The sequence below is a fragment of the Crocuta crocuta genome, unplaced genomic scaffold (assembly GCF_008692635.1).
Source record: "Crocuta crocuta isolate KB4526 unplaced genomic scaffold, BGI_CrCroc_1.0 scaffold24, whole genome shotgun sequence".
NCBI classification, from domain to species: Eukaryota; Metazoa; Chordata; class Mammalia; order Carnivora; family Hyaenidae; genus Crocuta; species Crocuta crocuta.
In genome coordinates this window covers 5,494,691-5,505,706 of record NW_027530974.1, presented here as the reverse complement: position 1 = coordinate 5,505,706, position 11,016 = coordinate 5,494,691, and positions in this window count along the sequence as shown.

Below are 11,016 nucleotides of genomic sequence, written 5' to 3'. Positions count from 1 at the left end.
GAGAGAGGGCAGGGGTATGCATGTAGGTGAGCCACCAGTGGGACAGGAGGGGCAGGACTCATCCTTTGAGCCTGGGGAGGAAGCAAGAGGAGGGTAAGCCCTGAGAATTTCTGGGAATTATGCCTGATGAGCCCTACTTTCCCTATTGAAGGGCAACAAGGCCACCTGTTGTAGGGAACGACGAGGGTGGGGCTTGATGACAACATCTGAGGTCAGCTGTTGTAGGGACTGGGTGGAGGTCGGTTTGAATGGGGTCCAGCAGGGGACCTCTTCCATACCACTTGCTGGGCCCAGGTGAATGGCAAACTGAGGTGTCCCTGGCACAGATGATCCATAGTTGCCTCCATCTGTGCTATCAGGGTGTAGGAAGGAAGGAAGTGTATGGGGATTTGAAGAGGGGTCAAGATCCTAAGGCATCTGTTACACTGATGTATTTGTTCATTCTTTTGCTGATATTTGTTGGCTTCCTCTTAGGATTAATGAGAAGTCAGCTCTCTTATTCTCTCCAATTCATCTCTCCCCATTCTCCTCATACAGTTATATCACTGTTTTTAATAAAATAAGTAATCACTTTATAAAACCAAAACTGTTGATATTATTTACAGCAAGTCAGAGCTTGCATTATATTTGTATTTTTCTGTAGCTTTTTTCTTCCTTTAAGTTACCTATCTGTCTCATTCATGACTCACACGCTCTTTTTATAGACATATCTGTGGCAGTTTAAAATATGTCCAAGATGCCTTTGACTCTCTTCCCTTCAAAATGGAGAGCACCTGTGTTGTGTGCAGGCTGTACCCAGTGAATTGCTTCTAATAAATATGACATGGTGGCACGTGACTTCCGAGGCTAGGTCATAAAAGACCTTACAACCTCCCTCCTTGGTCTTTCTCACAGATTTGCTTGCTCTGGGGAAAACTAGTTGCCATGTTTGTGAGGCCATGTGATCAACTCTATGGACAGGTCCATGTGGGAAGAGACTGCAGCCTATTACCTACAGCCAGTAGGAACTGAGGCCACCTCCACTGCATGAGCCATGCTAGAAGCCAAGCCCATAGTCCCAGTCAGGCTTGCAGGGAACTGGAGCCCAGCCGACACCTTGTTTGCAACCTTAGTGGAGAATCTGAGCTAGGATCTCTCAGTGAAGCTGCTCCCAGATTCCCGACCCTCAGAACCTGGGAGATAATAAATGTTTATTATCTGTAAGTCTTGGGGGTAATTTGTCACGCAGCAATAAATCATTAATATTATATCTTTAACCTCTTCCGATTATCACTTTGTCACTAGACCTGCCACATTATCTACTCTGTCAAGCCTAATTGTTTTTCTCCTGGATCTCTCCAACTTTCTGCTCCCACTGGACTGGTTATTCTCCAGACCTGCAGCAAACTTGGCATGTTTCCCACCCTGCTGATTGGGGTCACTGGTTCCTAGATCTCTATATCTTTTCTTCTTCTTCTTTTTTATTCGTTCATTTCCCTGAAACCCATCAACTACTACTCTTAGGACAAGGTGTATGGGAGATAATATTCTTATCCTTGAGTGTCTAAAAATGCTTTTACCTGCTCTCATTCTTGATTAGTAGTTTGTTGATTACAGAATTCAAGGTAGAAAATTGTCTTCTCTTAGAATTTTGAAGTCATTGATTATTCTTCTAGCGTCCAATGTTGTACTTGTTGTCCAATACCACTTTCATTCTTATTTCTTTGCATATTACCTGGCCTTCCCTTCCCTGGAAGTTTGAAGCTCCTCAATTTATCCCTAGTGTTGTAGAATTGTATAGTGACGTGCCTTGGAATATTAGTTAGGATGCTTTGTTGATACTAAAGAAAGCCCAACTAAGAGTGGCTCATTCTACAAGTGGATTTATTATCTTGCATAATAAGCAGTCTTGAAGTGGGGCACCCGGGTGGCTCAGTCAGTTAAGCATCCAACTTAGGCTTAGGTCATGATCTCACAGTTCTTGAGTTCAAGCCCATGTTGGCCTCTATGCTGACAGCTCCGAGGCCAGAGCCTGCTTTGGATTCTGTTTCTCTCTCTCCCTGCACCTCCCTTGCTTGTGCTCTGTCTGTATCTCTCTCTCTCTCTCAAAAATAAACAAACATTTAAAAAAAGTTCTAAAGTAAGATGGCTCTGGTGCTGATTAACATAATGTATGAATTACATCATCTGGGACCCAGGACTTAAGCCCCCCAGCACCAAAAACAATTCTGCCAGAATGCATTGGATAACTCCTTTTGTAGGAAAAATATGGCAGCAGTGTTTATTGGGACTATTTCTTCCTCTGACTCTTTTTCAAACTGTGGAATATCCCAGAATCAGTCCCTTCCTGGGCAGACTTTGCTTCATGGTCCTATATCCCAAATGAGGTGTTATGCCACTTTTTGAACAAATCATTAGATAAGGGTAATAAAATTAATATAATTGCTCTCCACTAATCGAGATCTGCTCCCTGGAACTGAAGATGGGGTTGGTCTTCTTTGACAACATGACATTGCTGTAGAATGTGGGGATTTTAAACAAAATCTGAATCCTATTATAAGGAACAATAAGGCAAGTGCTATTAGTAGGCAACTGAAATGTTTTCTATAGCCCTGTGGGTTGGGTTTGTTTTGTTCTGTTTTTTGTTTTGTTTTGTTTTGTTTTGTTTTGCCATTTGCTGTAATCAAACCTGGTGATCTATCTTCTAAAACTGGTTTAAGTCTCCTACCTGCTGATATCCCTCTTCTGTGTCTTTGTCCTTGGGGTCTATGCCCTTTTGTTCCTTTATTACCATTTTAATAGGATCTCTGAAGGGAGGGGTGATGGGTCTGTGTGTTGAGTCTGTCATCTCTCTTTGGAAGCCCCTTGGCCAATGTTTTTCTGGCTGTGAATTGTAACCCATTAGTAAGTAATACCCAGTACTTACAAAATGAAACAGAATAGAAAATATCACAGTGTATGTACCACACATAGTAGGATTGAATGCTGTTTCACAGACCCTTTGTTTCAGCTGCGTGTGCGTGCATGTGCATCTGTCCTGTATAGAGATGTAAAATGTGTTTTCTGCTAGATGTTGCTCACAAAAAATATCTGGGAAGTATTGCTTTAAAGAAATGTTTTCTGAACATTTTGTGCTCTATAAGAGTATCGTATTTTCATTGGTTTTGCAGATCCTATGAGGCTAGGAGGACATCTAACAAGCATCTCAAACTTCAGTGGGTATGACATACAAGTGGTGTATGTATAAGGAAACAGCCTCACTCTCTCACAGAACAACCAAAATCTCATAGGAATAAATGTGTGACTGTTAGCATCCTATTCATTTCTGTTTTCCAGAGGAAGAAACTGCGATCCAGAAATACACATAATGCCCACACAAGGCAGCAGGCAGTTAGGCCAGAGCATATTTCTGGACACTGAATGTGGAGAGTGGTTAAGACCTGCCTCCTGACGGTTTGGGTTGGTTCACAGAACATGTGGAGCTCTGCTTCCAGGGGTAGCCTGTCTATTCAGCAAACAACTAGCAAAAAGCTGCATTCCGCAATGTTTGGAGAGCCTCGGACAAGGTGAGGTGCAGGGCTACGGCTGAGTTATAGAATGGAGTACAATCAAGGTTTGTTTTTGAGACTTATATTCACTCCAAGTCCACCTTTCCAGGAGGTTGTTTTCAGCAGAGACTGATGGGGATATTTTCTATGCCTAAAGACTTTCAGGAAGTGAAAACCTCCTCTGCCAAACCAGCGTTTTTAGATCAAAATGTGTCGTGGCTGGGAAGCTGTTGTCTCTGTCTGGCTGAGGTCACTATCAGCCATGCTGGTAACAAGCATGGAAATCTGGTGCTCAGTTCCCATTCCTGGGTGGAGGGGCCTGGAGGACTTCTCAGTCTGGCAGTCCTGGCCTCTGCAGTGGCCCCATTACCATCATGTTCTGCCTTTCCTGTTGCCCTTCCTGGTTTCCATCTTGCTGTTCTTGTTACAGTATGCTTTCTGCTTTTCATTTTTAAAACTCTTAATTTCAGCTCAGGTCATAATCTCAAGGTCGGTGAGTTCAAGCCCCATGTTGGGTTCTCTGCTGACATCACAGGGTCTACTTGGGATTCTCTCTCTCCGTCTCTCTCTGTCCATCCCCTGCTTGTGTACATGCTCTCTCTCTCTCAAAATAAATAATAAACTTTTAAAAACAAGTTAAAAATCTTTTTTGAAGCAGCTTTATGGTGATATCTTTGACATAAAAAAATTGTATATATTTAAGGTATATAAGTTGATGTTTTGATATGTGTATATATTGTGAAAAGATCGCCACGATCAAGCTAACTAACATATCTACCACCTCTACCTGGTTACCATTGTGTGTGTGTGTGTGTGTGTGTGTGCGTGTGTGTGTGTGAGCATGTAGTAAGGTTTCACTTTAGACCTATCTCCTCCACAACTTTCAAGTATACAATATAGTATTGTTAACTATAGCCACCATGCTGTGCATTAGACCTCTAGAACTTACCTCTTATCTTTTACTCATCTTGCATAACTGAAACGCTTTGGCCAACACCACCCTACTTCAGCCTTCCCTCTGTCCCTGGCAACCACTGTTCTACTCCCTGCTTCTATGAATTTGACTATTCCACATGTAAGTGAGGTCATACAGTATGTCACTCTCTATATCTGGCTTTCTTGATGTAGTAGTGTCCCCCAGGTCCATCCATGTTGTCACAAATAGCAAGATCTCCTTCTTTTTAAAGGCTGAACCATATTTCATCACCTGTATATGTTACCTTTTCTTTATCCATTCATCTGTCAAAGCTCATAGGTTGTTTCCATGTCTTGCCTATTGTGAGTAAACCATGGGAATACAGATAACTCTTCATGAACCTGATTTATTTCCTTTGGGTATGTACCCAGAAGTGGAATTGCTGGGTCATATGTTAATTCTATTTTTGAGTTTTTAAGGAAGCTTCATATTGTTTTCCATAGTGACTGCACTTAAAATTCTTTGTTAGTGTATATCTACTTCCTCCAACATTTTCTCCCTCTTCTCTTTTTAACTTAGCCAATTATTTGTCTTAATTTGTTTTTTTCCTCTAATGTCCCTGATTTTCTCACTCTTTTTTTTTTGTTCTACTACACTTTTATGCTTTAATTATTCCTTCTTTTCCTTCCTTCCTCCTGTGAATACTTCCCTCCTCCTTATCACAAAGACTTTTGATGTCCTCCTTACCACTCCTTTAGGAAGTGTAGAATGTGCAGAAGATGGTTCAGAGACAGAAGGCAGTGGAGCAAGATGGCCTGGTGGAGATAGCTGATGAGGAGGATTCACAATGTCAGAGGTGGCTCCCCCCCGAAGAGAAGGCTCCCCAGCTGCAGCTTGTCCAACACTTACATCAGATGTCACCCATATGAAGGTCACTCTACCAAATTTGTTGGATGCTCAACAAGACCTGAATATGTCTTGGAAAGCTTGAAGATGGGCTGAATTTAAGAAGAAAATGTGTCACTTTCTTCACTTGGGTGAGGAGAGGAATGGCCCAAGACTGGGATGGGGAGATGTGGCTCAAGCAGTGAAGAAGACTTAAAAGGGTTTTAGGCAAGAATGGAGTAAGAAGGAGCCACCACCAGGTGTGACTCCTCCACACTCATTGGTGGTCAGGTTGCATGAGAGAAGCTCAGCATCTGGAGTGAGCCATGTTGGTCAGGCATCACACTTAAGAGGGAAACAGCCACCATCCACATTTGCCAAAAGCAACTGGAATGGTGAAGGACTTGAGACCACACTGTGCCAGAAAGGTCAAAAGAACTAGGGATGGATAGGAAGGTTAAAAAAGGATGTGATAACCATATTCAAATACTGAGGAAGAGAGATCCTACTTTGGCTTCAAGGAGGAGGGCTAAGTCCTTGGAGTTGGACTTCATTTTCAACATATGAGGAAGGAACTTCAAATCAGTCAAGTGTGTCCAAAGATCGACTGGACTGGTTTGCATGGAAGTATGTCTCTCTCATTGGAAAAGTTTGAGTGTTTTGTGGAATATTTCAGAAGAGATTCAGACATTGGATATTTGGTTGAACAAGATGCCAGTCCTAACCTTTTATTGGTTGATACTAATACTAACAATAATAATAAAAACTAATACTAATTGGCTGGGTATATGGTGCCTGATTGCTTATCTGCATTATCTTATTTAATCCTTACAATAGCATGAGGTACTTACTATTATTATACCATTTTATTTGTTTGTTTATTTGTTTATTTATTTATTATTTTTTTTTATTTTTGAGAGAGAGAGAGACAGCATGAGCAGGGGAGGGTCAGAGAAAGAGGGAGACATATAATCCGAAGACAGGCTCCAGACTTTGAGCTGTCAGCACAGAGCCTGACGTGGGGCTCGAACCCACGAACTGTGAGATCATGACCTGAGCTGAATTCGGATGCTCAACTGACTGAGCCACCCAGGTGCCCCTATACCATTTTAGAGATGAGCAAACGGGCTTAGGGAGGGTGACAAATATGCCCCAATCTACATAGATAGTCTAGAGTAAGGTCTCATTGGTGAGCGGAATTAAAAATCTAGCATTTAAGGTCAAAAGAAAGTCTAATGACAATTTAATACAGACATGGTGAGGGTGGGGTATTGGAGCAGAGTCGAATGGTTTCTTCCAATGGCTGCAAACAATACAGGCAGGTGGTTTCTGTAGTCTCTGTATAGGAATGGTACAACAGTGAGGCAGAGAAGGGGAGCCCTGAAGGGATAGAACAGTCTTCTTTAGGTAGGTGAAATTAGTCCTAAACAAACAAACAAACAAATCACACCAATATTCAAACAACATAGTTTTTGCCTATAATGTTTTTTTAGTTTTAAGAGTTTTAGTAGTTTTTTTTTTATAATCTATAAAAACAATTTTATGCAAATGACAAGTACAGGTCTTAATTTTGAATTACATAAGTTTGTTTCTAATGCTGGTATGATAAGAGAGAAGTGATTGACAGTCATCCATTATTCCCTGGATCAACAGCCAATATTTTCCTTCTCAATACTGAAGAAATAAAACAGAAAGACTTGGAGTTCTTTTATATGTTGTCCAACTCTTAACGTTGCTTTTTAGTGGGAAAGTTCATCTGAATACCTTACCCAATGCTATTGGAAGGCCTCCCAGCAATGTGAAGTTCCCCCATTCAGTTCCAAGTGCATTCTATTCTAGACTGTGAGAGTTAACTTCTATAATTAGCATGTCCCAGGTTTAGAGGCTCCCTAGTCATTTTCACTTGAAACCACTGGATGGAATGAGGAGGGATGAGTAAGGCCCAGAGGCAGATCCCAATGGCCAAGCAGGCAGAACTGGGGGCACTCATGGGTCCTGATACCATCAGCCTTGCTAGCCTGCCTGCTCTGGTCTGGAAACTGGCTTTCAGGGGGCAGGATTTGAGAATGAAATATTTGTGAATGATGTTCAATGAACAGTAATCACTCCATAGGGAAATGCCCGGTATAGCATCAGATAAAACTAAAGCACCAGGCAGTGCAGGGAGAGTGAGGGACTTGCTTGCCATGTTCTGAGGCTAGGGTGGATNGTGGGGGTGGGAAGGAGAAGGAAGTGAGAACCCTGGGGTCTGTGCACGTAGTGAGAGCTCAGGGCTGGGAGTTTGGTCACCTGTCATCTTCAGCTTGACACTTGAATCTGCCCTACTTTGGGGACTCGGTCATTCAGAGGTCTCCAGATCCCATGATGTCATGAATTAGGGCTGTCCTCTGAAGAGTTGTGAGAGGAAATGAGTAAGATTGCTCAAGTCCCCTCTGCTCCCTTACTCTGGTGACCTGGACTAGAAAAGGCTCACTCCACAGCTCCAGGGTTTTCTTTCCAACACGCCCAAGCTCTCCCCTTGGGTGGGACCCTTGGTGAATCAGAAAGGTGTGCTGTGGGAGGAGGGACAGAGGCCAATCCTCGCTGCCAGGAGCCCTTGGAGATGGAGAGCCGCTCTTACAAGGAGGCGCCCGCCCAGCTGCCAGCTCCCATTGTCTTGTGGAAGGATGTCTTACCTCTCTGGCAAGGCCGGTGGTTGGGAGCTGGGAGAGTGATACACATCTGTTCCCTAGCCAAGCACTGGTCTCAGAACTGGGTCACCTCATAGACAGGCGAAGATAATATAGTCCGATTGGTGTGATCGGATTTCATTCTTTCTTGTCAAACCCAGCCGTGTCCCCAGCATCAAGNCTCTGTTCTCCCCTCCCTGCGCTCACTCACACTGGCTGCTCTGCCTGGAGGCCAAGGAGCCCATCAAATGCTGCCTAATAGGGCAGGAGGTGTCGGCTTGTCTCAGAAGCCTGTATCTCTGTAGTTTTATACTCCCAGCATGTGCCAGGACATGCAGCCTGGCTCTTTCAGGAGCAGTTTCACTGGCACAGCTTCACTGGCTCGGAGAGGTGTTTCTCCATCTCCCATCCCGCCCCTCCCCTTGTGTCTTTCTAGCTTGTCTTTCTGCTGACACTGGCCCCTGGTGCTCCTGCTCTCTGAGGCACCCTGCGATTGAAACAAGGAGTTAGCTCATGCTGCCCCCTAACGGCTCCCGCCTCTAAGTCTTCAGGCTCCACTGGGAACAGACTGCCCCAGGCCTACATAGAGGGTCCCAGGAGGTCTCCTTCCAAGGAAGCTGGCCCTTCCCCGACAGCCCAGCTTGAAGAACCAGCCCTGGCTCTTGGCCCAGGTTGGGGCAGGTGGGGGATGTCACAAGTCAGGCAGCTTCAGTGTGTCTGGCTGTGAGAGAAGTGGCCCTGAGTCTCACTGCCAGCTGTGGAATAACTGGACTCTTGCTGCCCAGGAAGGTTCCTCGGACCATCCTTTCCACCTGTTCCCGTGCAGCAACTCACGGGATCCGGAGAGGGAAGCAGAGCGCCTGCCGGCTGCACACACCACCCAATGTGGCTTCCTTCTCTTGCTTCTGGTGAACATGGGCCAAATGTGACTGATATGCCCCCTCTGACTTCCCAGCTGGAGCCTCAAGAATCAACTCCAAAGTCAGGAAGAAAGAGAGGGAGAACATACAAACCTCTTGAAATAACTTTGTGGAGTTAATGTTTGAAGAACTTGAAGAAATCGGTTGGACAGAGTCCAGTTCTGTCTTGAGGGGAATCTGGGGCTTAATCAAGGACTAAAGTTCATAGGTGTGGAAGGAAAAACTGGACAACATTTTGTTTTGGTAGCTGGGAGGCTTGTCTCCAGAAGTGATGGAAAGCAGCTAAAACGAGGAACTTGTTATTTCCCTCCAATAGGCCCATATTCGGCAAAAGTGAGGCATTGTGCTCTGAGCTATGCTGTTCGGAGGAAAGAGTGAGCATTCACCAGTTGATAATGTTTTCTATAGTGGAGCTTCTGATGGTGGTAGGGGGAGAAGACTGAATGTAAGCAAGAATGCAGCACTGGTCTTCAGCTTTTCTTCTTTTTCTTTTTTAATGTTTACTTATTTTCATCAGACACACACACACACACACACACACACACACACACACACACACAGAGTGTGAGCTGGGAAGGGTAGAGAGAGAGGGAGGCACAGAATCCAAAGCAGGCTCTAGGCTTTGAGCTTTCAGCACAGAGCCCAACATGGGGCTGGAACCCATGAACCCTGAGATCATGACCTGAGCTGAAGTTGGACACTTAACTGACTGAGCCACCCAGGCGTCCCTGGTCTTTGGCTTTTCTTAAATTTGGGGGTGGTGGTCGCAGAGATTATGCATTAATTCCCAGAGAATTGCAGATGGCTAGTGGGGGCCAACCACTGCTGTCTCTTGACACATCAAAGGGCCAGGAGACCAGAAAGTAGACAAGGCTGGATTGAGTTGTGACCTGATGGGTCTGATTTTCATGTGAAATTTAAGGAGATAGACCATTTCCAATAGGGTCACTCCTTGTAGAAATGGAAAAGCAGCATTTAATTTTTAAAAAATTTTATTTGGCTCTCTGGTTGCAAAAACTTGCCTGTCATTAGGAAACACATCTTCCCCCCAATCCATTTGAAAAATGGAGTTTTTTTCTCCTTCCTGAAAATCTTGAGCAAAATCTGAAAAATGAAAATGGGAGGGAAAATCCCTCCTATTGGAAAGAATTGACCTGAAATTTTGGCCCTATTTGTCTCCAGATGGATGCCTGATGGTGCTGATGCAGGCAGTAGTTTTCTAAGGATGGAGAAGCCCTCATGTGCGTCCTGTGCAGGCTGGAGAGAGACAGCAGTTCCTGCTTGAGAGCTATCAGGGCCTGGCACACGAAGGGTAAATCTAGCTCTTGCTGCTACTTTCTCAGGGGAACAGAGCTGGCTCGGAAATAACTCCGGTTANCATAGATAGTAGGGTGTGACTTGCGAGGTGTTACTCTGCCTTGTTCACCTGCTACTCACTTTCCTCTTTCAGACCATCTTATACAAGGCCAGTTCCAACTCTGGAGACGTGTTTTCCCCAAAGCTGGGTTCTGCTGAGCTGCAACACATCTGCTCTCTGGCTTGAGTTGGGTAAAATCAAAGGTCAGCAGATGGCCCTGGGCTTCTAGGTGATGTTTAAAACAGAAGGGTGTGACCGGAAGACCTCTAAGACTCTTTTAAATCCTTGAAGTGCCATGATTCCCTTTTAATGTTCTAATGGCGATTAGAGGAAGCCAGTGAGTTCCAAACAGTATGGGACCCCAAGGAAAATGGCGGAAGCCTTCCACAGTAGGATCTCAGCTCATTGGAATGTAGGCGAGGCTCCAAGTACACCTGCTATAATAGGGTCTCACGGCAAATCCAGGCAGAACTTGTGCCTTGGCTTTGCCACTTGTGGGATCAGAGGCAAGTTACTTCTCTGAGCGCCAGTGTCCTCCTCGATGAATGAAGGTGTTGTGAGCATTGTTTCAAGAGCTTGATGCTTAGCATATTATTATTTATAATTTAATTTATTTTATATTAGTTTATGTGTTATTTATTTTAATTAATATATTTATAATAACAACATCATTATTATTATTGTTTTTAAAGACTGGATTAAAAGGACCAAAAGGAAATGAAAGAAGTAGAACGGGCTTCTG